Source organism: Aulonocara stuartgranti, assembly GCF_965226115.1.
Source record: "Aulonocara stuartgranti genome assembly, chromosome: 17".
Lineage (NCBI taxonomy): Eukaryota > Metazoa > Chordata > Actinopteri > Cichliformes > Cichlidae > Aulonocara > Aulonocara stuartgranti.
In genome coordinates, this window is record NC_138953.1 from 386,105 (window position 1) to 407,583 (window position 21,479).

At 41.8% G+C, this 21,479-nt stretch overlaps 1 protein-coding gene and 1 long non-coding RNA gene across 4 annotated transcripts in view; both read right to left on the reverse strand.

Annotated features, from left to right (window-relative positions):
• kcnc2 (potassium voltage-gated channel, Shaw-related subfamily, member 2) overlaps nucleotides 1-21,479 on the reverse strand; it is a 124,642-nt gene that overhangs the window by 40,080 nt on the left and 63,083 nt on the right. The gene's annotated exons all lie outside the window — the stretch shown is intronic.
• LOC309692638 lies at nucleotides 12,595-16,775 on the reverse strand. The gene is made up of 3 exons (XR_014272383.1): nucleotides 16,333-16,775; nucleotides 13,997-14,152; nucleotides 12,595-13,574 (listed from the first exon to the last, which is right to left on the reverse strand). It is a non-coding gene; the product is annotated as an uncharacterized lncRNA (long non-coding RNA).

Consider the following 21,479-nt stretch of genomic DNA (forward strand, 5'->3'; position numbering starts at 1 on the left):
CTCCAAGCTGTATAGGCTCGAAAGCCTACTACCAATTAAGCATATTAGGTGATGTGCATCTCTGTAATGAGAAGGGGTGTGGTCTAATGACATCAACACCCTATATCAGGTGTGCATAATTATTAGGCAACGTCCTTTCCTTTGGCAAAATGGGTCAAAAGAAGGACTTGACAGGCTCAGAAAAGTCAAAAATAGTGAGATATCTTGCAGAGGGATGCAGCAGTCTCAAAATTGCAAAGCTTCTGAAGCGTGATCATCGAACAATCAAGCGTTTCATTCAAAATAGTCAACAGGGTCGCAAGAAGCGTGTGGAAAAACCAAGGCGCAAAATAACTGCCCATGAACTGAGAAAAGTCAAGCGTGCAGCTGCCAACATGCCACTTGCCACCAGTTTGGCCATATTTCAGAGCTGCAACATCACTGGAGTGCCCAAAAGCACAAGGTGTGCAATACTCAGAGACATGGCCAAGGTAAGAAAGGCTGAAAGACGACCACCACTGAACAAGACACACAAGCTGAAACGTCAAGACTGGGCCAAGAAATATCTCAAGACTGGTTTTTCTAAGGTTTTATGGACTGATGAAATGAGAGTGAGTCTTGATGGGCCAGATGGATGGGCCCGTGGCTGGATTGGTAAAGGGCAGAGAGCTCCAGTCCCACTCAGACGCCAGCAAGGTGGAGGTGGAGTACTGGTTTGGGCTGGTATCATCAAAGATGAGCTTGTGGGGCCTTTTCGGGTTGAGGATGGAGTCAAGCTCAACTCCCAGTCCTACTGCCAGTTTCTGGAAGACACCTTCTTCAAGCAGTGGTACAGGAAGAAGTCTGCATCCTTCAAGAAAAACATGATTTTCATGCAGGACAATGCTCCATCACACGCGTCCAAGTACTCCACAGCGTGGCTGCAAGAAAGGGTATAAAAGAAGAAAAACTAATGACATGGCCTCCTTGTTCACCTGATCTGAACCCCATTGAGAACCTGTGGTCCATCATCAAATGTGAGATTTACAAGGAGGGAAAACAGTACACCTCTCTGAACAGTGTCTGGGAGGCTGTGGTTGCTGCTGCACGCAATGTTGATGGTGAACAGATCAAAACACTGACAGAATCCATGGATGGCAGGCTTTTGAGTGTCCTTGCAAAGAAAGGTGGCTATATTGGTCACTGATTTGTTTTTGTTTTGTTTTTGAATGTCAGAGATGTATATTTGTGAATGTGGAGATGTTATATTGGTTTCACTGGTAAAAATAAATAATTGAAATGGGTATATATTTGTTTTTTGTTAAGTTGCCTAATAATTATGCACAGTAATAGTCACCTGCACACACAGATATCCCCCTAAAATAGCTAAAACTAAAAACAAACTAAAAACTACTTCCAAAAACATTCAGCTTTGATATTAATGAGTTTTTTTGGGTTCATTGAGAACATGGTTGTTGTTCAATAATTAAATTATTCCTCAAAAATACAACTTGCCTAATAATTCTGCACTCCCTGTAGAGTATCCAGCCAGTGATCCAGTCCCCTGTGGGACTGCTGAGGGTCACACAGAATGTAATACAGGTGAGGTATAGAGTTTCTCTGCAGCCTCCAGTTTCAATATGTATTCCTGGATGACAAAAACAGTCTTAACAAGTTCCAACATCCATCATTTGACAGTTCTTTGGCAGATCCATGCATAATAAACAGGATAAAATTAGAACAGTGTTTACTGGCAAAAATAGCAAATGTTCAAAAAGGAAACTGCTTTACATTCTGCTTGGATTCATCAGAGGTGAGCAGCTGCTTTTATACAACTTTCACATTTTGGAGGGGACTTAAGTAAATACGGTATTTACTTAAGTCCGAAGTCTTGCCAAACATCTGCAGCTTGGCAGTGTATACAGCACTATAATGACCAGACCTGATTCTTTTGAAAACCTTACATCTTTCCACAGGTCTCCACTTCATCAGACATCACATAGACACAGAGCTGGATGAGACCAGCACAAACAGCAGCCTAACCGACGAAGATGATGGATCCATGGGGTCAGGAAAGCCAGAAGCAGGGCTGGAGAGGTACCTTTCATGTCCATTCACTGGAGGTGTGGCTCTATTGCATGGCGTTCCTCACATCAAGAAGCTGTCGATCAAAGTCAGTACAGCTCTTCCTGCATCTGGAGCTTGTGAAGGAATCTCAGTCATGCAGGACTCCTGTTCACTGCTGAACAGTTACAGCTTCACAGAAAGAACCTTGAGAGCAAACTGCTGCTGAAGCTTAACCATCACCTCACTGAGTGAAGAAATGGCACATTTTTGCTGAATATGCAGAAATAGATGCACACCCATACAACTTATGGTAAACTGAGCTGCCTTGTATGAACATACGTTGAAGCTGCCTCGTTCTGTTTTCTCTGAGGCTGCTGTGCCATTTGGAGCAAAGATGAATATAAAGTTTACAGCATATCTTGTCACTGGAAATTGTTTGCACTGTTTATATATTTATATTATTTACTGCAGGTATTGGTGAAAAAAGCTTTATGTTGTGAAAAACTGAAACCTGGAAATTAGAATTGTTGTGCCTTATTTTGTTGTTTTTACATATATTCCTGTTGAAAATACTAAAATTTGTATATTTATTTATTTTTGTTTGATAGCAGTTATTTAAAAAATAAATTGGACATTTCAAACAGTTACTCACTACTTAAGTAGTCTTTTCACCAAGTACTTTTTTACTCTTACTTGAGTAACTTTTTTGACAACTACTTTTCACTTTTACTTGAGTAATAATGTTTTAAAGTAATGCTACCCTTACTTGAGTACAACTTTTGGATACTCGACCCACCTCTGTAAATACCAGACATTTATTGAAGAACTAATCAGATAAGAACAGTTTCATTTAGTACCAAAAGTATTTTTCCCCATAGGATTTATATTATGGTATCTCCATTCATAGTATCAGACAACTTTTCTATCACAGTACTAATACACTTCTTTCTTTCTTTCTTTCTTTCTTTCTTTCTTTCTTTCTTTCTTTCTTTCTTTCTTTCTTTCTTTCTTTTGCAGGAGTATAAACTTCTCTCTCCTTGTCAATTTGAGCTGCTTATATCGAAGTCCAAGCCTCCCCCATAGTTCAGTAAACACTGCCAGAGAAAGAGCATCACCCTGGGATACATCACAACTAAAATGTGGTTTTTGCCACTGATTTCTCCCTTAAATGCATGAATGATTCAAAGGTCAGTGCAAGTTGGTAACAAAGAAACAAAGCAAAATTCCTCTGAAAATAGCCAACTGCAAGGACTGGAGTGAAAATTCAGCTAATATCCAACAAAAAATAATTTGAAAGGCGTTGAAAGCCTGGGGAGCTCCTGGCTCCTTGGGACAAAAATGCAGATAATGAGCGCTGGCTGAAGACTATTGCACAGTACTGCCTGCACTCTACTTTCTTCTGTGAGTTGAAAATCTACAGCGTGGGTCATTTATATGAATACATCGTAATAACATGGGAATGGTTGGTGATATTAAAGTCCTGTTTGTGGCACATTAGTATATGTGAGGGGGCAAACTCCTCAAGATGGGTGGTGACCATGGTGGCCATTTAGAAGTCGGCCATCTTGAATACAACTTTTGTTTTTCCAATAGGAAGAGGGCCATGTGACACATCAAACTTATTGGTAATGTCACAAGAAAAACAATGGTGTGCTTGGTTTCAACGTAACTTCTTTCATGAGTTATTTACAAGTTTCTCTTTGTTCACAGCCATTGACATGTCGAAGAGGTTAACACGTGAGGATCGAAATTGTGTTGATATCTGGTGAACGCAGTAACCGGGTCATTGCAGCAGATTTCAATGCAAGACACCCTACGAGACCACCCATCTCCCATGCTACAGTTAGCAAACTGCTTGCTAAGTTTCGTGAAACTGGTTCAGTGTTGGATTTGCCAAAATGTGGACGCAAGAAAACTGTCACTAATGAAGAAACATCAGTGGCTGTCCTAGCTTCATTCAGCAAGAGCCCACAGCGTAGCACTCGCCGCATGTCACTGGAGAGTGGCACTAGTCGAACATCCCTTCAGCGGATATTAGCTACTCACAAATGGCACCCTTACAAACTCCAGCTACTGCAGCATCTCAGCGAGGATGACCCAGATCGGCCACAGAATTTGCAGAATGGGCAAAACAAAAATTGTAACAGGACCCTCAGTTCACGCAGAAGATTTTGTTCAGTGATGAGGCAAACTTTTATGTGAATGGTAAAGTTAACAAACAAAACAAACGCTATTGGTCTGACACTAACCCACATTGGATGGATCCCTCCAAGACTGTTGGAACAACAAAAGTGACGGTTTGGTGTGTTTTTTGTTTTTTTTTAAGAACAGGCTCAAGACCCACCTTTTTAATTTAGCTTTTACTTAGCGTTTATTTATTTTATGCTTATTTATTCTATCCTGTTATTCTATTATTAATTTAGGCTTTACCTAATATTTATTGATTTTATTCTTATCCATTTTTTAATCTTCTTACTCTATATTTATATTTATATTGTATCCTGTTCTTATTTATTTTATCATTTTACCCTGTATATATCTTATTGTGTCATATCTCCAGTGTTTCCTCAGAGGGGGTCTCTGCACCGGGGCTGTGATCGACCGTGGCAGCTGGGGCTCTGGGGGTCCTCTCAGCCTGGCTGGGGGGCTCCTTTGCCTCCCTCCTGCTGTGTGCCCAGCCTGGAGGCTGCGGTCTGTGACCGGCTCCCGGTGCAAACGGCTCCCTGTGATAGTGTTTCCTCACTTGGCTCATGCGAACCCAGCCCAATTTTTACTCTTTAAGTGTGCGTGTGTGTGTGTGTGTGTGGGGGGGGGGGGGGGGATATGTGTATATTCACATCATTTATGTTAATGACAGTGTGGGGAGTGAGTTGGAGGGTGGGGTGGGCTGCTTTTAACTATGTAAAGCACTTTGTGCTACATTTTTTGTATGAAAAGTGCTTTATACCGGTAAATAAAGACTGATTGATTGATTGATTGATTGATTGATTGATTGATTGATTGATATGGGGTACAACGATAGTGGGTCCATTCTTCATCAATGGAAACCTCAAGGCCACTGGATATTTGAAATTGCTACATGATGATGTGTTTCCCTCTTTATGCACTGAAGCTGGCACGTTCCCTGAGTTTTTCCAGCAAGATGGTGCACCACCACATTATGGGTGCAGGTCCGAGCATTCCTAGATGAACCGTTTCCTGGAAAGCGGATTGGTCGTCGTGGGCCAGTTGAATGGCGCACAAGGTCTCCCGATCTGACCCCCTTAGACTTTTATCTTTGGGGTCACCTGAAGGCAATTGTCTATGGTGTGAAGATACGAGATGTGCAGCACCTGAAACTACGGATACTGGATGCCTGTGCTGGCATTTCTCCTGCGGTGTTGCTATCAGTGTGTGAAGAGGGTTGCATTGACAATCCAACACAATGGGCAGCACATTGAACACATTTTATAAGTGGTCAGAAACTTGTAAATAACTCATGAAAGAATAAAGTTACGTTGAAACCAAGCACACCATTGTTTTTCTTGTGACATTACCAATAAGTGTGATGTGTCACATGGCCCTCTTCCTGTTGGAAAAACAAAAGTTGTATCCAAGATGGCCGACTTCTAAATGGCCACCATGGTCACCACCCATCGTGAGGAGTTTGCCCCCTCACATATACTAATGTGCCACAAACAGGACTTTAATATCACCAACAAATCCTAAGTTATTACGGTGTATCCATATAAATGACCCACGCTGTATATTACTCTTTTAAAATAATTTATTTTTTATCATTTACTGTCCCCCCTTTTTTTCCCGCTTATTTTAATCTCATCTATTTTTCTTTTTTGGCTTTTGCACAAAATAACTAGACTTTCCTCTGGCGCTTCACTGTCCCATCCTCCATGCAACATTGCAAAAAAACAACGACATGCATGTTGGTATTCAATCATCTCACTTTACTGTAATTGCGCATGACCACTTCGTTTCTGTCCTGTCTTTGTTTATTATACATTGATATAGTTAATAATAGCACATTTTTATCTCTTAATTCTCACCCAAATTTAGCAAGTTATTATTTATTTGTAATTCTTAGTTTTATAGCTCTTGGAGATATATCATTTACATTATTATAAATGCACCATGGGGGGCTTGGGGTGTGTTATGGAAGTTTTCCATTAAATAAAGCCTGCAGACAAGCAATGAGCGATAGCCAACATTCTTTAATCATAACGAATGTTATGGGGCGACCGTGGCTCAGGGGGTTGGGAATCGCATCTGTAACCGGAAGGTCGCCGGTTCGATCCCTGGGCTCTCTGTCCTGATCGTTGTGTCCTTGGGCAAGACACTTTACCCTACCGCCTACTGGTGTTGGCCAGAGGGGCGCAATATGGCACTGTAGCCACAGCCACCCTGGGGCGCACTGACAGAGGCGAAGCTGCCGGACACTGGCGCCACCGGGCCCTCTGACCACAACCAGTAGGCAACAGGTGAAGTGTCTTGCTCAAGGACACAACGACCGAGACTGTCCAAGCCGGGGCTCGAACTGGCAACCTTCCGATTACAAGGCGAACGCCCAAACTCTTGAGCCATGATCGCCCCAGTGAATGAATAGTGGTATTGTAAAGCGCTTTGGGTGCCTTGAAAAGCGCTATATAAATCCAATCCATTATTATTATTATTATAACAAAGAGCAGAAAACCAAGCTTGGGGGAGAGCATGCATGATTGCGGGGCAGACGGTCAGCAGAGTCTCGCTGAGCCTAACATGGCTCTCAGTTAAATACCTTCTCCAGGAACAAAAGGCAGTACACGTCTAAGGCCACGTCCACAAAATGATGCGTTTTCAAATGAAAACGCATCATTTTCTCTCCATTTTGGCCTCCCGTCCACACTGAGATGGCGTTTTCCTCAAGGAAAAACGCAACATTTTGAATTTCAATTCAATTCAATTTTATTTATATAGCACCAAATCACAACAAAAGTCGCCTCAAGGCGATTCATATACGCTCTTGAAAACGCATACAACGGAGCTGCCCCGTCGCAGTGTGGACACTCGAAAATGCAGACTTTCTAAAACGATGACGCATTTTAGTCATGTGATGCAGTCATGTGACCAATTAAACAAAGATAGCGGAGTGCATTATACAGCAGTTGTTTTGTTTGCTCTCAATTTTGACAGCTCTTTGACAGTTCTCACTCACTTTTGCGCAGGACTGGAACGTCAGCGTTTTGGGCCGTTTCAATGTGGATGCTCAACTCTGTGAAAACAACTGAAAATGCGAGTGTGGACGCGGAGCGTTTTCAGACAAAAACACCATTTTGGTATCTATCCAGGCCAGTGTGGACGTAGCCTAAGAGACAAAAGACTCAACAAGAGACATGTTAAAATCCAGTGGCACCAAGGCATTATACAATAAAATAATGTGAATAATACATAAATAAAAGAACTTATACAGGTGAAACAGCATTTCAGTACGCTGTATAATGTGTATATTGTTGTATTGACAATAAATTTCTTGAATTTTGAATGTATGAGTAGCTAATATTAGCAAGTTAGCTAAGAAGAGACAACTTGTAGCATAAACAAGACAACTGCAGAGGACAGCCTATGTGCTCCCTCTGAACTTATAATACAAATATATGACACTAACATTAAGTTAGTTTTGAAAATAAAATTAAAACAGAACAAGGTCTTTTATCAGAGTTCCCAAGGGTCACATCTGCTTAGATTTAGGCACAGCAATTAATACGACCCAAATGTTGATTGTTAACAATCATTGTTCCCCTGAAGTGGAATTTGATGTCGCTGCCAAATGGAGTAGATCTGGGCTCATTCTGCAGGTCCCCCTGGGCTTAACAACCTCAGCAATGAATAAATTCATGCTTGATGTAGCTGCAATCACATCCCCCTTTTACCTCTACACACACACACACACACACACACAAAACCTGAATGTTAATGCAGATGAAGGTCACGGCAGTGTGTTTTGCTCTGGGGATCTAGGCCTTTTGACTGATGACTGTCCCCCGGCTAAATGTGAACACCTCCTTTTCAATCTGATGTACTCCATTTGCCATGTCACAGGGAGATATAGCATTCGGTTTATTTCTACTCGTGGGAGCTACGTGCAAAATAATTGGAAAGGAGATCAATTATTTATCCATGTAATGTTTAAAGTCCTTGTGCTGACACGGTATGACAGAAAGCATTCTTGTTTTCCACCTTCTGTCCATCTGCTTTTATGTCTCAGTGATAAACCATGGACGACACTCAGTGAGCAATAATTTAAATATATTCCTGCCATTTGTAACTAAATGTTGACAAACCCAAATTAAGCTACTGTATTCTAGTGTCACCTCCACTCACAGTGTGTCTAAACTGTAACACTTTTTTTGCCAGTTAGTCTTAAATAAGTAACAAATTTGTAAATGTAAACAAACAGAATTATTAATATCAGATGATATCTGATACCTTTAAACAGGGTCACGTTAAAACAGTTATGTCTAGAGGTGTAGATGATTTTCAGAAGTAATTTTGGAATTAAAGTGTTTGGCTAAGATCAAAGTATTACTAACACTTTATTTCATGAAGTCATTTTTAACAGTTTACTTGTGTAGATTTTGCAATTTTTTAATAGTTCACAGTCTTCATCCCTCACCTCTAACCGGTCGCAGCAGATGGCCCCGCCCCTCCCTGAGCCTGGTTCTGCCGGAGGTTTCTTCCTGTTAAAAGGGAGTTTTTCCTTCCCACTGTCGCCAACTGTTTGCTCATAGGGCTGATTGTTGCAGATGTCTCTCTGTAATGGTAGAGTCTTTACAATAATAAAGCACCTTGAAGAGATTGTTGTTGTGATTTGGTTGTTGATTTGTTGTGATATAAATAAAATTGAATTGAACCAAATAATCAAATCAAATTTATATTTATATATATTTATTTATATTTAGATTTCTTCATACATTCTTATATAGTTCTATATTGTGTATTGTGTATTTTGTTGTACAGTTATTTTATTTTCAACTTTAATTTATATATTTATCTTTATCTTATTCTTCCCAGTTAAATTTACCCTTCATTCTAATTTGTGTTGTACAGTTATTTCATTTTTAACCTTAATTTATATTTTATTCCTTCCTAGTTAAATTTACCCTTTTTAATTTTTCATATTTATTTCCTATCTTATTCATAGCCTTTTCCTTTTTTGTTCTCTTTAGGTCACGAGCAGTTGTCCAAGCATTTCACTACATATCGTACTGTGTATGACTGTGTACGTGACAAATAAAATTTGAATTTGAATTTGAATTTGAAATCAAATCAAATCAAATCACTTTTATTGTCACATCACATGTGCAGGCACACTGGCACAGCACATGCGAGTGAAATTCTTGTGTGCGAGCCCCACAAGCAAGAAGTTCCATCCATCCATCCATCTTCATCCGCTTTATCCGGGGCCGGGTCGCGGGGGCAGCAGCCTAAGCAAAGAGGCCCAGACCTCCCTCTCCCCAGCCACCTCCTCCAGCTTATCCGGGGGAATACCAAGGCGTTCCCAGGCCAGCCGAGAGATATAATCTCTCCAGCGTGTCCTGGGTCTGCCCCGGGGCCTCCTCCCGGTGGGACATGCCTGGAACACCTCACCCAGGAGGCGCCCAGGGGGCATCCTTGTCAGATGCCCGAACCACCTCAGCTGGCTCCTTTCGATGTGAAGGAGCAGCAGCTGCTCTACTCTGAGCCCCTCCCGGATGGCTGAACTTCTCACCCTATCTCTAAGGGAGAGGCCAGCCACCCTTCGGAGGAAGCTCATTTCTGCCGCTTGTATCCGCGATCTCGTTCTTTCGGTCACTACCCACAGCTCGTGGCCATAGGTGAGGGTAGGGACGTAGATCGACCGGTAAATTGAGAGCTTCGCTTTTACACTCAGCTCCCTCTTCACCACGACGGACCGGTGCAGCGTCCGCATTACTGCAGCTGCAGCCCCAATCCGTCTGTCGATCTCCGGCTCCCTTCTCCCATCACTCGCGAACAAGACCCCGAGATACTTGAACTCCTCCACTTGGGGCAGGAACTCATCCCCGACCCAGAGTGGGCACTCCACCCTTTTCCGGCTGAGAACCATGGCCTCAGATTTGGAGGTGCTGATCCTCATTCCCGCTGCTTCACACTCGGCTGCGAACCGTTCCAGTGCGAGCTGGAGGCCCTCACCCGATGAAGCCAACAGAACCACATCATCTGCAAAAATCAGAGATGAGATTCTGAGGCCACCAAAGCGAAAGCCCTCCGCCACTTGGCTGCGCCTAGAAATCCTGTCCATAAAAATTATGAACAGAACCGGAGACAAAGGGCAGCCCTGGCGGAGCCCATCACCCACCGGGAACGAGTCCGACTTATTGCCGGCAATGCGAACCAAGCTCTTGCAACGGTTGTATAGGGATCGAATGGCCCGTAGCAATGGGCCAGACACCCCATATTCCCGCAACACCTCCCACAGGACACCCCGAGGGACACGGTCAAATGCCTTCTCCAAGTCCACAAAACACATGTAGACTGGTTGGGCAAACTCCCATGCACCCTCAAGTATCCTGGAGAGGATAAAGAGCTGTTCCGCGACCAGGACGAAAACCGCATTGTTCCTCCTGTATCCGAGGTTCGACTAACGGACGAACTCTCCTTTCCAGCACCCTGGCATAGACTTTCCCAGGGAGGCTGAGGAGTGTGATCCCCCTGTAGTTGGAACACACCCTCTGGTCCCCCTTCTTAAAGATGGGGACCACCACCCCGGTCTGCCAGTCCACAGGTACTGCCCCTGATCTCCACGCAACATTGCAGAGGCGTGTCAACCAGGACAGCCCTACAACGTCCAGAGCCTTCAGGAACTCGGGGCGGACCTCATCAACACCAGGGGCTCTGCCACCAAGGAGTTGTTTAACTGCCTCAGTGACCTCGCCCCCGGAAATTGGCGGGTCATTCCCCTCATCCCCAGACTCTGCTTCCTCCTCGGAAGACGTGTCAGTGGGATTAAGGAGGTGCTCGAAGTATTCCTTCCACTGCCTGACAATTTTCACAGTCGACGTCAGCAGCGCTCCGCCAGCACTATACACAGTGCAGGTAGAGCACCGCTTTCCCCTCCTGAGATGCCTGACGGTTTGCCAGAATCTCTTCTGAAAGGCAGTCTGAAAGTCTTTTTCCATGGCCTCTCCGAACTCCTCCCACACCCGAGTTTTTGTTTCAGCCACTGCCCGAGCCGCATTCCGCTTGGCCTGTCGATACCTGTCGGCTGCCTCAGGAGTCCCACAGGCTAACCAAGCCCGATAGGACTCCTTCTTCAGCCTGGTGGCTCCCTTCACCTCTGGTGTCCACCATTTGGTTCAGGGATTACCACCACGGCAGGCACCAACCACCTTGCGGCCGCAGCTCAATGCAGCAGCTTCGGCATGAACATGGTCCATTCGGACTCAATGTCCCCAGTCTCCTGTTGAAGCTCTGCCGGAGGTGTGCGTTGAAGATCTCGCGGACTGGGGCCTCTGCTAGACGTTCCCAGCACACCCTCACTACGCGTTTAGGTGCACCAGGTCTGTCCAGCGTCCTCCCCCGCCACCTGATCCAACTCACCACCAGGTGGTGATCAGTTGACAGCTCAGCCCCTCTCTTTACCCGAGTGTCCAGAACATATGGTCGCAGGTCTGCTGATACGATTACAAAATCGATCATCGACCTACGGCCTAGAGCGTCCTGGTGCCACGTGCACTTATGGACACTCTTATGTTCGAACAGGGTGTTCGTTATGGCCAAACTGTGATTAGCACAGAAGTCCAATAACAAAGCACCGCTCGGGTTCAGATCAGATAATCAGAAGTTGACTTATTAAATATTAACTACAAACAATAGCTACGTCCCAATTCAGAGGCTGCATCCTCTACGTAGGCCGAGAAGGCCACAAGTGCGAGGCAGTGAAATGGGACGGTCTAGCCTTCAAGATTAGCGTCACCGCTGTCTCGATGGAGTTTAATAAACTCATCCGTCTGCTCCCTGCTATCTAAAGTATAACAGGACACTGGAGTAAATTCTCGACCATCTCACACTCACACTTTACTCAGGAACAAATAAGACCCTGAAAAAAGCTAAACAATAATATTTTAACTTATCTGAGTGACTTGTATATCATGTTTAACCTGAGTACACTGAAAAAAATAATCAGTGGGATAAACATAAAAAAATTATTGTAATCGGTTGCACGAAATTAAGTTATGTTTGGTTAACCTTAGTTTTTTATGTTATACCTGCACACATTTTTCTGGTAACACGAACATGACTTTTTTATGTTGTTGTTATGTTTTTCATTCCGGTCAAATATTTATAGAAACCACTTGTTTATCAGACATGAACTTTTTGTGTTAATTGTATTGGACTACTATGTGTTATATTGACAAGATTATTTTATGGTAAGCTTATTTTATTTTATAACAAATTTCTAATATATAATATATAATCTAATATATAATTGAGTGTTCAATAAATGAAACTAAATTAAGGCTGATCTTACTGTATGTACTGTACACTTTCTCTTCAATCAAAGAAATAAGCACAACATTTTTGAACAATGACCTGTATTTTTGAAAATACTACACAGTTGTAACAATGGACTTTCAATTCAGGCTTCCAAAATATACATGAGTCATATTTGTACAATGCATCTCTTGAAAAACATTCCACAACATTCCTCAAAGTTATCTGCTGTAACCTGAATTCAACATTGTGGGGCCTTATGACATCGCGCTTATGTAAAAAATAGTTTTATAAATGTAAGAGCCATGAGGTAATATGGCAACAGGGGTGTAATTATTAAAATGACACAAAGAAGAGACTTAAAATAACATCATAACCCACAGGCACACAACCAAGAGACCTAAACTGATTAGTATTGGCTTGCTTCTATCACTAAACATCACAATCACTAATACTAGACGATGCAATCTGTTTGTAGTGGTGCACCTTGGGAAAAAAATTGCAAACTGGTGAAACTGGTGCAAGGCACCATTTCCATTGAGAAAAATGGACATTCAACGTTTGAATTTTAAAAAAAAAAAAAAACCCATGGCTTGAAAAGTGAAAACTGCAGGAATAAAGGCCCCAAGTTGAAAAGTGCCAGAAAAATAAGTTTCACTATGTACTGCAACTTTACCAGTGCTGGCTTAAAAGAAAGGATGGTATATATTCGAAGAGGTAAACATGTTGTTCCCACATCATAACTGGAAAACTGTTCAATCGTACAGTCTGGTCCTGAAAACCTGGGCCTTCTTTGAAAGGCTGTTCCTTTTGAGCTCCATAACCAGTTTCAATAATACCTCGAAGGTATACTTTTCCAGTGGGTAGGTGAGGTTCAAAGTGTACATTAGTCCAAACAGCATTGCAGCTGCTAGGGTATAGTTATCCAAATCCTGCCAGACTCTCTGGCCTTCAAGGACTATCCCGATGTCCTCAGGGCTGCCATTGGCATCTCTTGACTTTATGATGTAAATTCCCATGGTTGTTTCCTTATTAGATCGTTGGATAATGGCTTCATCTTTGGCCTAGAAAATGCAGAATTCCAAAATTTAATTAAACAGAACACTGGTCAAAGAACATTATACCAAATCTTATTTTAATCTGTGTCACTATTCCAAAAAATGTTAACATTAACACATTAGGTGAACAAAAATGGATTCATTACAGCATGTGATTTGAGTCCTCAGAATGCTTAAAAAGGTAATGCGAAATCTCCACGCAAAGAAGCAGAATACTGTCAGAGCACAGAGAGGTGTTCAACTATGAACTCCACACATAGTTCTAATGCAGGTAAAAGAAAAAAAAACAAAAAAAAAAAACGCACCCATGGTAAATTGTGAAAATCCCAGGTGATTTTCAACATACTCCTGGCATAGAGTGACAAGCAGCATTTTGTTAAAATTATTATTTTCCCTAAAGTGTATATACAAATGAATTTTTTTCTTACCTGGGCTGTGGGCTCCAGAATGTTCTGAAGTCTTCTTCCTATTTGTCCTCCTCACCTTTTGAAGACCTTTATTAGTTTGTCAGATAGCACATCTATCTGCGAGAGTAATATGGACTGCAGTGGCATGGTGGTAATGCGCTTAAACTCTGCATTTATCTAAAAAGAGAAGTTGTCACATAAAAATGCTGTCAAAATCTCAAATCTCACAAGGTTACATCCACACAAAGTTGTTATTTTTTGTCATATTACTATTTATTAGCTATGGGTCCCATGTTGCTGAGCAGTTCCATAGTTGCCCTTACTTCCATACCACCCAAAGCCTGTTTGCAACCACAGCAGTTGCCTCCTTCTGGCCATTTTGCAGTTCTGCCAAATGACCCAGAAACTACATCTAATATTGTCATATACACATCAAGGTCTTTCATTAATACTTAGTTAAATTAGTTAATTTGACCTTTCCAGAAAATTTACCTTACAGAATGTGAGATAACATATGCAAATCTTCACTAGTAAATAAAATAATGTTATTAAAACCTTAACTGTAACACCTCTACATAACAGTGCTAGACAATTGTTCTGAAGCAACACCAATCTGCCCTTCAGCAGGGATAAGCACCATATATCGATACAGAAAAAATAAATTTAACATATTTATATTGTCATTATTTTTATCTCTTTAAGCCCTCCTCTCAGTCTCTCTATAAATCAGTTAAACAATTTGTTGGGTTTTTGTGTGTCTTTAACATGTTATCAGTACATTACATTCACTGTCCCAGAACATGAAATAAAGCCCCACGTCATGCACTTCCTCTCCTAATGAGTACTGCATAGGTGTCATGCCCTAAATCAGGGGTGCCCAATCCCGGTCCTCGAGAGCTACCGTCCTGCAGCTTTTAGATGCATCCTTGTTCCCACACACCCGAATCAAATGAATGGCTTGTTATCAGGCCTTTGCCAAACACGATGGCATGCTGAAGAGGTAATCAAACCATTTGATTCAGCTGTGTTGGAGTAGGGATGCATCTAAAAGCTGCAGGATAGTAGCTCTCGAGGACTGGGATTGGGCAGCCCTGCCCTAAATAAACCGACTTTAGTGAAGACACCCCCCCCCCCCCCCCCCCCAACACACACAGAGCCCACCCCATGGCAAACTAGCTTATTTAACTGTTTAACTAAAACATTTTAGGTACAACCAGTTAACTAAATGGACACAAGTTTGTTAGTCTGTATTCACTGAGAAAAAACAAGCGAATGTGACTGGGCACACACTGAAAAAAAAGCTAATGCACATAATATTGTCTCGCAGCTTAAGCTAGCATTATCGTTAGTTAACTTAAGGAATGACTTGTTTTTTCCATTATGTTGCTCAACAGCAATTCATGAGAAAAACTTCCCCATCTAATGGATGTTCTCTTCGTTTCCTCTCAAACATGTAGTTTTCAGTTTACCTTGACAAAGTAAAGCTCAGCACCAAACGTAAACGAAGCGAAGACAAAAAATGGCAGACCGCCACAGTGAATTTTCCCTCGTAGAACACACCCTGGGGGGTGGAGTTTCAACAGAAAACATAACTATTTTCTGTTATTTTGATATGACTGGTTTTAAAAGACTGAACATCCTTCTAAAACAAGTGAAAGGCGTGAGACTTAATTATGTTTAGACCAAAAATATAAATGATTCATGTTGGATATATTTACTGTATTTTTACTAACTTAACAACGTCATCATTGCATTAGTCGCTTTATGCTATAGCATTACGCTTACATTAGCTTGAAGCTCAAGGTCGTCATTTTATTTAATTTCTTTTTCTGGGCTTACAAACAGGACACACAACATTTAGATAACCGTTACACTGAATCTTGGGTCTGTGTTGAGTCTTCCAGCTGCTGACTACAGAAGCTAGATTGACCTTTCAGCATGTTTATAGCGGCTGTGGCTATGTGCTGGTAATGTTACCGTGTGTGAGCAGTCACATTGGCAGCAGACATGTTTCAACAAACTAGTCATATCCCAGCCCTACATTAGCTTGTTTAATGGTTAAGACACTGCAGGTACCACCACTTACTACAGACACCGATGCAAGTTTGTAATAGTCTGTTAATTTAGACTGAAAGAATATAGAAACAATATTAACTCACATTATATATGTTAATTACTAATTTGCTTATCGCATAATTTCGGTTACCATTAGCTAACTGGAGCCTAACATTAGCCTTTCATGGTTTTCGATAAACAGCCCACATACCTGTAAAATAACAACACCCCAGTAAAAGTCCACATATATAAAGGATCTACACTCTTTCTCACTGGTGTGTTAGCTTTAAAATCTTATTTACCTTCAAGTGTAAAACTCCAGATGGTAGTAGATTTTCCAAAGCGAGAGACAAAAATGGCGGACAGTGCAGCCGATTTTTCCTTTCCAGGGGGCGGAGCTTGAGGATAAAACACGACTAACTTGTTTCTTTTCAACATGATTTGTTCTAAAAGAATGAATATTCTTAAAGAATATGTGAAAATTAAAAGACAAAAATATGTTTAGATGTGAAATTTAAATTAGTCATGCTGGATATATGAAGTAATTCTATGCAAATTCAACAACCACCCTATTGCATTTTTTTCAGTGTAGGGAAAGACCGCGAGGGTCTGAAACTTTGTGCCAGGAGCTCGATGTTAAATGGACTGGACTGGTGCTTATAAAGCGCTTTTCTACTCTCCCAGAGTACCCAAAGGACTCTATACAACATGCCACATTCACAGTCTTCTAAGGTTCTTAGTGCTTCCTAACTACATACACATCACACTCCGATGGACACATATCCTTGGACTGCCCAAGGATACTTGGCATGCAGACTGGAGGAGTCAGGGATTGAACCACCAACCTTCCAAACAGTAGCGGACCTGCTCTACCACCTGAGATACAGCCACAGATGTTCTCGCCGGCTCATCGAGCTCCCGGCTAGCTATGGAGCTGGTGGGTAACAGACGTCTCTGAAAACGTCGGAGCACTTTTGCAAATATGTGGTGTCTTGATAAACCGAGCAGATATTTGAAGTTTACACAGCTACATTCTCGCCTGAAAATATGTTAAAAGTGTATTTTGTTACCTAGAAAGAGTAATAAGAGCAATATTAAAACAAGTAGCTGCCGCCATTGTTGAAAACTGGAATTGGCTGAGCCGCGCTATGAATTCTGGGATATGGTGGGCGATGAAGGATACACCTGACCCATCCTTCAAATCTGGGGGAATGGATGTCGGCCGCATTTGGACAGCCTTCGCGTCGCTGTGACCTCAGGAGGATCAAGCCCATGAATTTGGACACCCCCTTTGTTGCATCTGGCCATTTGTCTTCCTGTTTCTATAATTTTCTGGGGTTAGTCGATAGGGGTGGCTGTAGCTCAGGAAGGTTGGTGTTCAGTTCCTGGCCATTCCAGTCTGCATGCCAAATACTTTGGGCAAGATACTAACCTCTGATGCATCCATCAGAGTGTGAATGCTAGATAGAAAGCACTTAAGCATAAAAAGTACTTGCATAAATAGGTATATTATTTTTTAGAAAGTGATTTGAGGTTTCAGGTAGAGCAGGAAAGTGCTGTAAAAGAACCAGTCCATTTCTCAAATAGGGAAATTTGATTTTCATATTTTCCTAAGAAGTGACCAGGCTGGACGACAAGAAACAGGAGTATCACCCCAGTTCGAGCAGTTGTAAATAAAAATTTGGTGAAGGATTTTAAAGATGGAGCTGCAAGGCAAAAGGATTTAATGGTTTTATCAGGAGTTGAAGCTGTATTACAACCACTTTTGTAGATATTTCAGTTAGTGGGGCAGTTTGAGCTCTTGTTAGCAGAGTAGGGACAATCTGTGAAATCATTTCAGAGAGCCAACTGACCTGGAGCTGCATCAGCTGTATGTCTGAGATAAAGTAGTATTATTTTACTATTTCCATGCTCGGTACCGGTGTGAGATTTGGGTTACGAGAGCACATGTTGTCAAATTTAATCATTTGATTGGTTAGATACTCAGACATACAATATTGTTTATATGCAGAAACATAATTTAACCTTCAGAACTGTTTTGTTTTACTTTAAACGTCAGTTAGTCTCGAACAATGGCCTCAAATTATTGCGTTATGTATTGTTATGCTACAAAGGTAGCCATACTGCTTAAAAATGTAAAAAAAAGCTTTATACTTGTTTTAAAAAGAGGTAAACATGTTCTAAATTTAAATTACTACACCATGGTTACAACTTCTTCCTGCCTAGTTGTAATAGCAGTGTGCCAGAAAGCTCTCAGGGATAAAATTTACAGTTAATTCAATAATTACATTTCTGTAATTAGATTAAAACCCTCAGAGAAAAAGACACAGATCGAGTCAGTGATAAAAAGGCTGTGAGTACAGGAAGTAACAGTGAGTGATGCTAAAAGGAAGGCACGAAGACTGAGGGAAAAATAAGATATCAGAAGTAACAAAGGAGGAAAACAAAGAAAGGCAGAGGGTGATGATAATAATGAACGGGGTTGATGGCTGTGCTCACACAGAACAATCCTAACCCTCCATGGTCCAACTGCTCCGTGTTAAATAATATAGATAAGAGAGGAAAGCAGCTTGTTGTCCACATCAATTTAGTGAAATCGCCCTGTATTGCTGGGAAAAAAGTGCTTAATGATTCATGAGCTCCCATTACAATCACACCAACTTCCTAAGAAAGCCTCAGTAAAGGACGTGTGAGGAGCTGAACTATAGCAATATGAAGCTTGACTTTCATTAACAGAAAGAACAGGGTTGGTGAGCAGGTGGAAAAGTATGCACACTATGTATGTGGCAGATGATGGATCGAACATTTGACCTTCAGTCCTCACTTTCTTCTCGCTGCCCAGCAAAGCTAAAGCAATGACTGCTGGTGGTGTATGTTATAGGGTGTATGTTAGTATTACACCACCAATGTAATAATAATATTTACACTTCTGTCCAGCAAGGCGGCAGCTTTTCAGCCCTTTTTGAGATGTGACTGTGATTGCTGGGAGTTTGGCCATTAAAAACCAGCATATTAACAATGCAAAACTGAAGTATTTATAGATGGTGCTATACAGCAGAAGGTTTATCAAGGAGAGAGCACTAAATCACAGACAATGGGACCTGAGAACAGAAAGTCAAAAGTTGTATGAGAAGAAAGCCAGATGCAGAATGAAAGGCAGATTTTGGATTTGCTGTTAATGTGACTGCGATAATGAATAAACTGAACTGCAGTGCAGTTGGTATTTAGGTAGAGAGCTCAGAAACAGCACTGCACAAAATCTGCTTTTAGATACATAACTGAGCGACCAAATGACCGGCTTTACCCCAAACCTTTCAACAAGAATTCAGTTACTTTCAGCACTTGATAAAAAATGAACAAAATAATCTTCTACAGGAGTCATAACAAAGAAAGACTTTAACTGACATCTCAGCTTATTTCAGTGCTTCAGAAGCTACTGTCACTTTAAGTGCAGAAGCTTTCACTCCCATACTTTATTTAGCTTGCAAAGAATAAATAAAGAATGGCACCCTTTCAAATCTAACACCCATGCTTGCTATTTTATGATCTTTAACAAATTTCACATGGAGGTTTGTTATTTTTTCACTAAGACTCTCACAGCCCCCAGACTACAGCAATTACAATGATGAGTTATTATTTCCAGTATTAGGCTTAAATAATGAGGTTTGGAATTATGATAATCTGGCTAAAGAGTGAGTAAATACGCAGCGATTTCACTACAGCTTCTCCAATTAACGTGCTCAGTCAACCTGAACATTCTGCCAGGCAACATGCACAACACAAACTGACATTTCAGAGCAGCCATTCGATATGTTAGCGCTGTACCATGGAGATATCTGGCACACACTTGCAGACAGACACACAATATTGCAACCACACACACAGTCTGGTGCACAAGCAGACACGCAAGCCACCACTACCTCACTCCCCCCCTCTCCACTGTCTGTGTCTCACGCTGAGGCAGTGAGGTGCTTTTGCTGAAACAGAAAAGAGCAGCCTCCCTGCCCAGCAGAAAGATCAACACAGGCATCACTGATGGACCTTTCTGGTGTAGGAAGGCAGAGGAGCCGGCAGTGATTAGAATGAACTGTTTCCCACCATGAAGTCCAAGCTTAATCTTCTATGTTGAACAGATAGATAGATAAAAAGCTTGTAGAAGCTAATATACATAACCTCCTGTTGTGCTCACAAAAATCAATGTTTGACTGAAGGTGCTACTGTGGATAACCTCCAGGCCATGGATTGGGTGTGCAGGTGCTACATGCAGATTGTAACTCATTTCAGCTTCTAGAATGTTCTTCTTTTCAAAAACTTAGTTGTGGAATGCCGTTGGTGTTTCTGGATGTGGTGGAGATGAAAATTCAAAGTATTCACACCCCGAAACTCAAGCACCCTTAAGGAAAGTGACTGGAAAACACACCAGCAAGTCCACTTCTGAATGGCCCAAAAACCAAAACATAAAAACGTCTTTGGTGAGACTGAGTCAAAGTCTCTACTCTACTCCTCCTCATCTAAAGAAGCCAGCTGTGGTGGTTGACGAGGATGCCTCCTTAGACCACATCGTTGGATGTCATATGTTGAAAATGCACTCAACATGTCAGGCCGAAAATTTTGTTCTTCATAAATAAACTTAGAGTTGAAATATTTTAAAAAATGGTAAATGATCCACTCTGAGACAACAATTGTCCGTATGTTGCCCATGAACTGAAGTTTGTCACGCCTGTTATAAATATGCTCCGCAGGTAAGTCAGATTATAAGATTATACTCTCTCCATGAACCTTTGTGTCACAGCACCAGCCAATGGACCGCCTATACTGCAGCCACAAACAGACAAATGCATTTATCACCCCAGGAGTGTGTCAAACGTGTCAGGATCAACAGGATTTGATTATGATACATTATAATAATAATGGCAATAATCAATATTTAAGAAACAGGCCTCAGAATTACAACTCTAATAAAAAACCAGGATACAACAATATTCTTGTCCTGTATGTTTACCACAAGTACAGTATGTCTGCTGTTCCCATCTCCCCTTGCAGATTTCAAACAGCACTTCACAGACAGACAACTACAGCACCTGTGTGTAGCATGAGCGAACCAGACTGCTTTCAGTGTGCAGGGATTTCACAAGCACTGCGAGGTGGAGGTGATCTAAGCGCTGAGGCAGGATGGATATAAACATCATTTGTTTTCCCTGAAGGTGACTGAGATAAGCAGCCCAGCGATGGATGTGTGGAGCGAGAGGGCAGCCCTGCAGATTGATGTTGTGTTAACATGAAATGAATTGCCAGAGGGAGGGAAGCTGTATAGTGTTTGGAGATATGATAAGAGATCAAGCAGAGATGGAGGTTGTGGGCATGTGCGTCACCATTCGTACGCGTGTGTGGGAACATGAATTGTTTGTGAATGAGCAGCTCTGAGAGCAAACGGCAAACCATCGTGTGA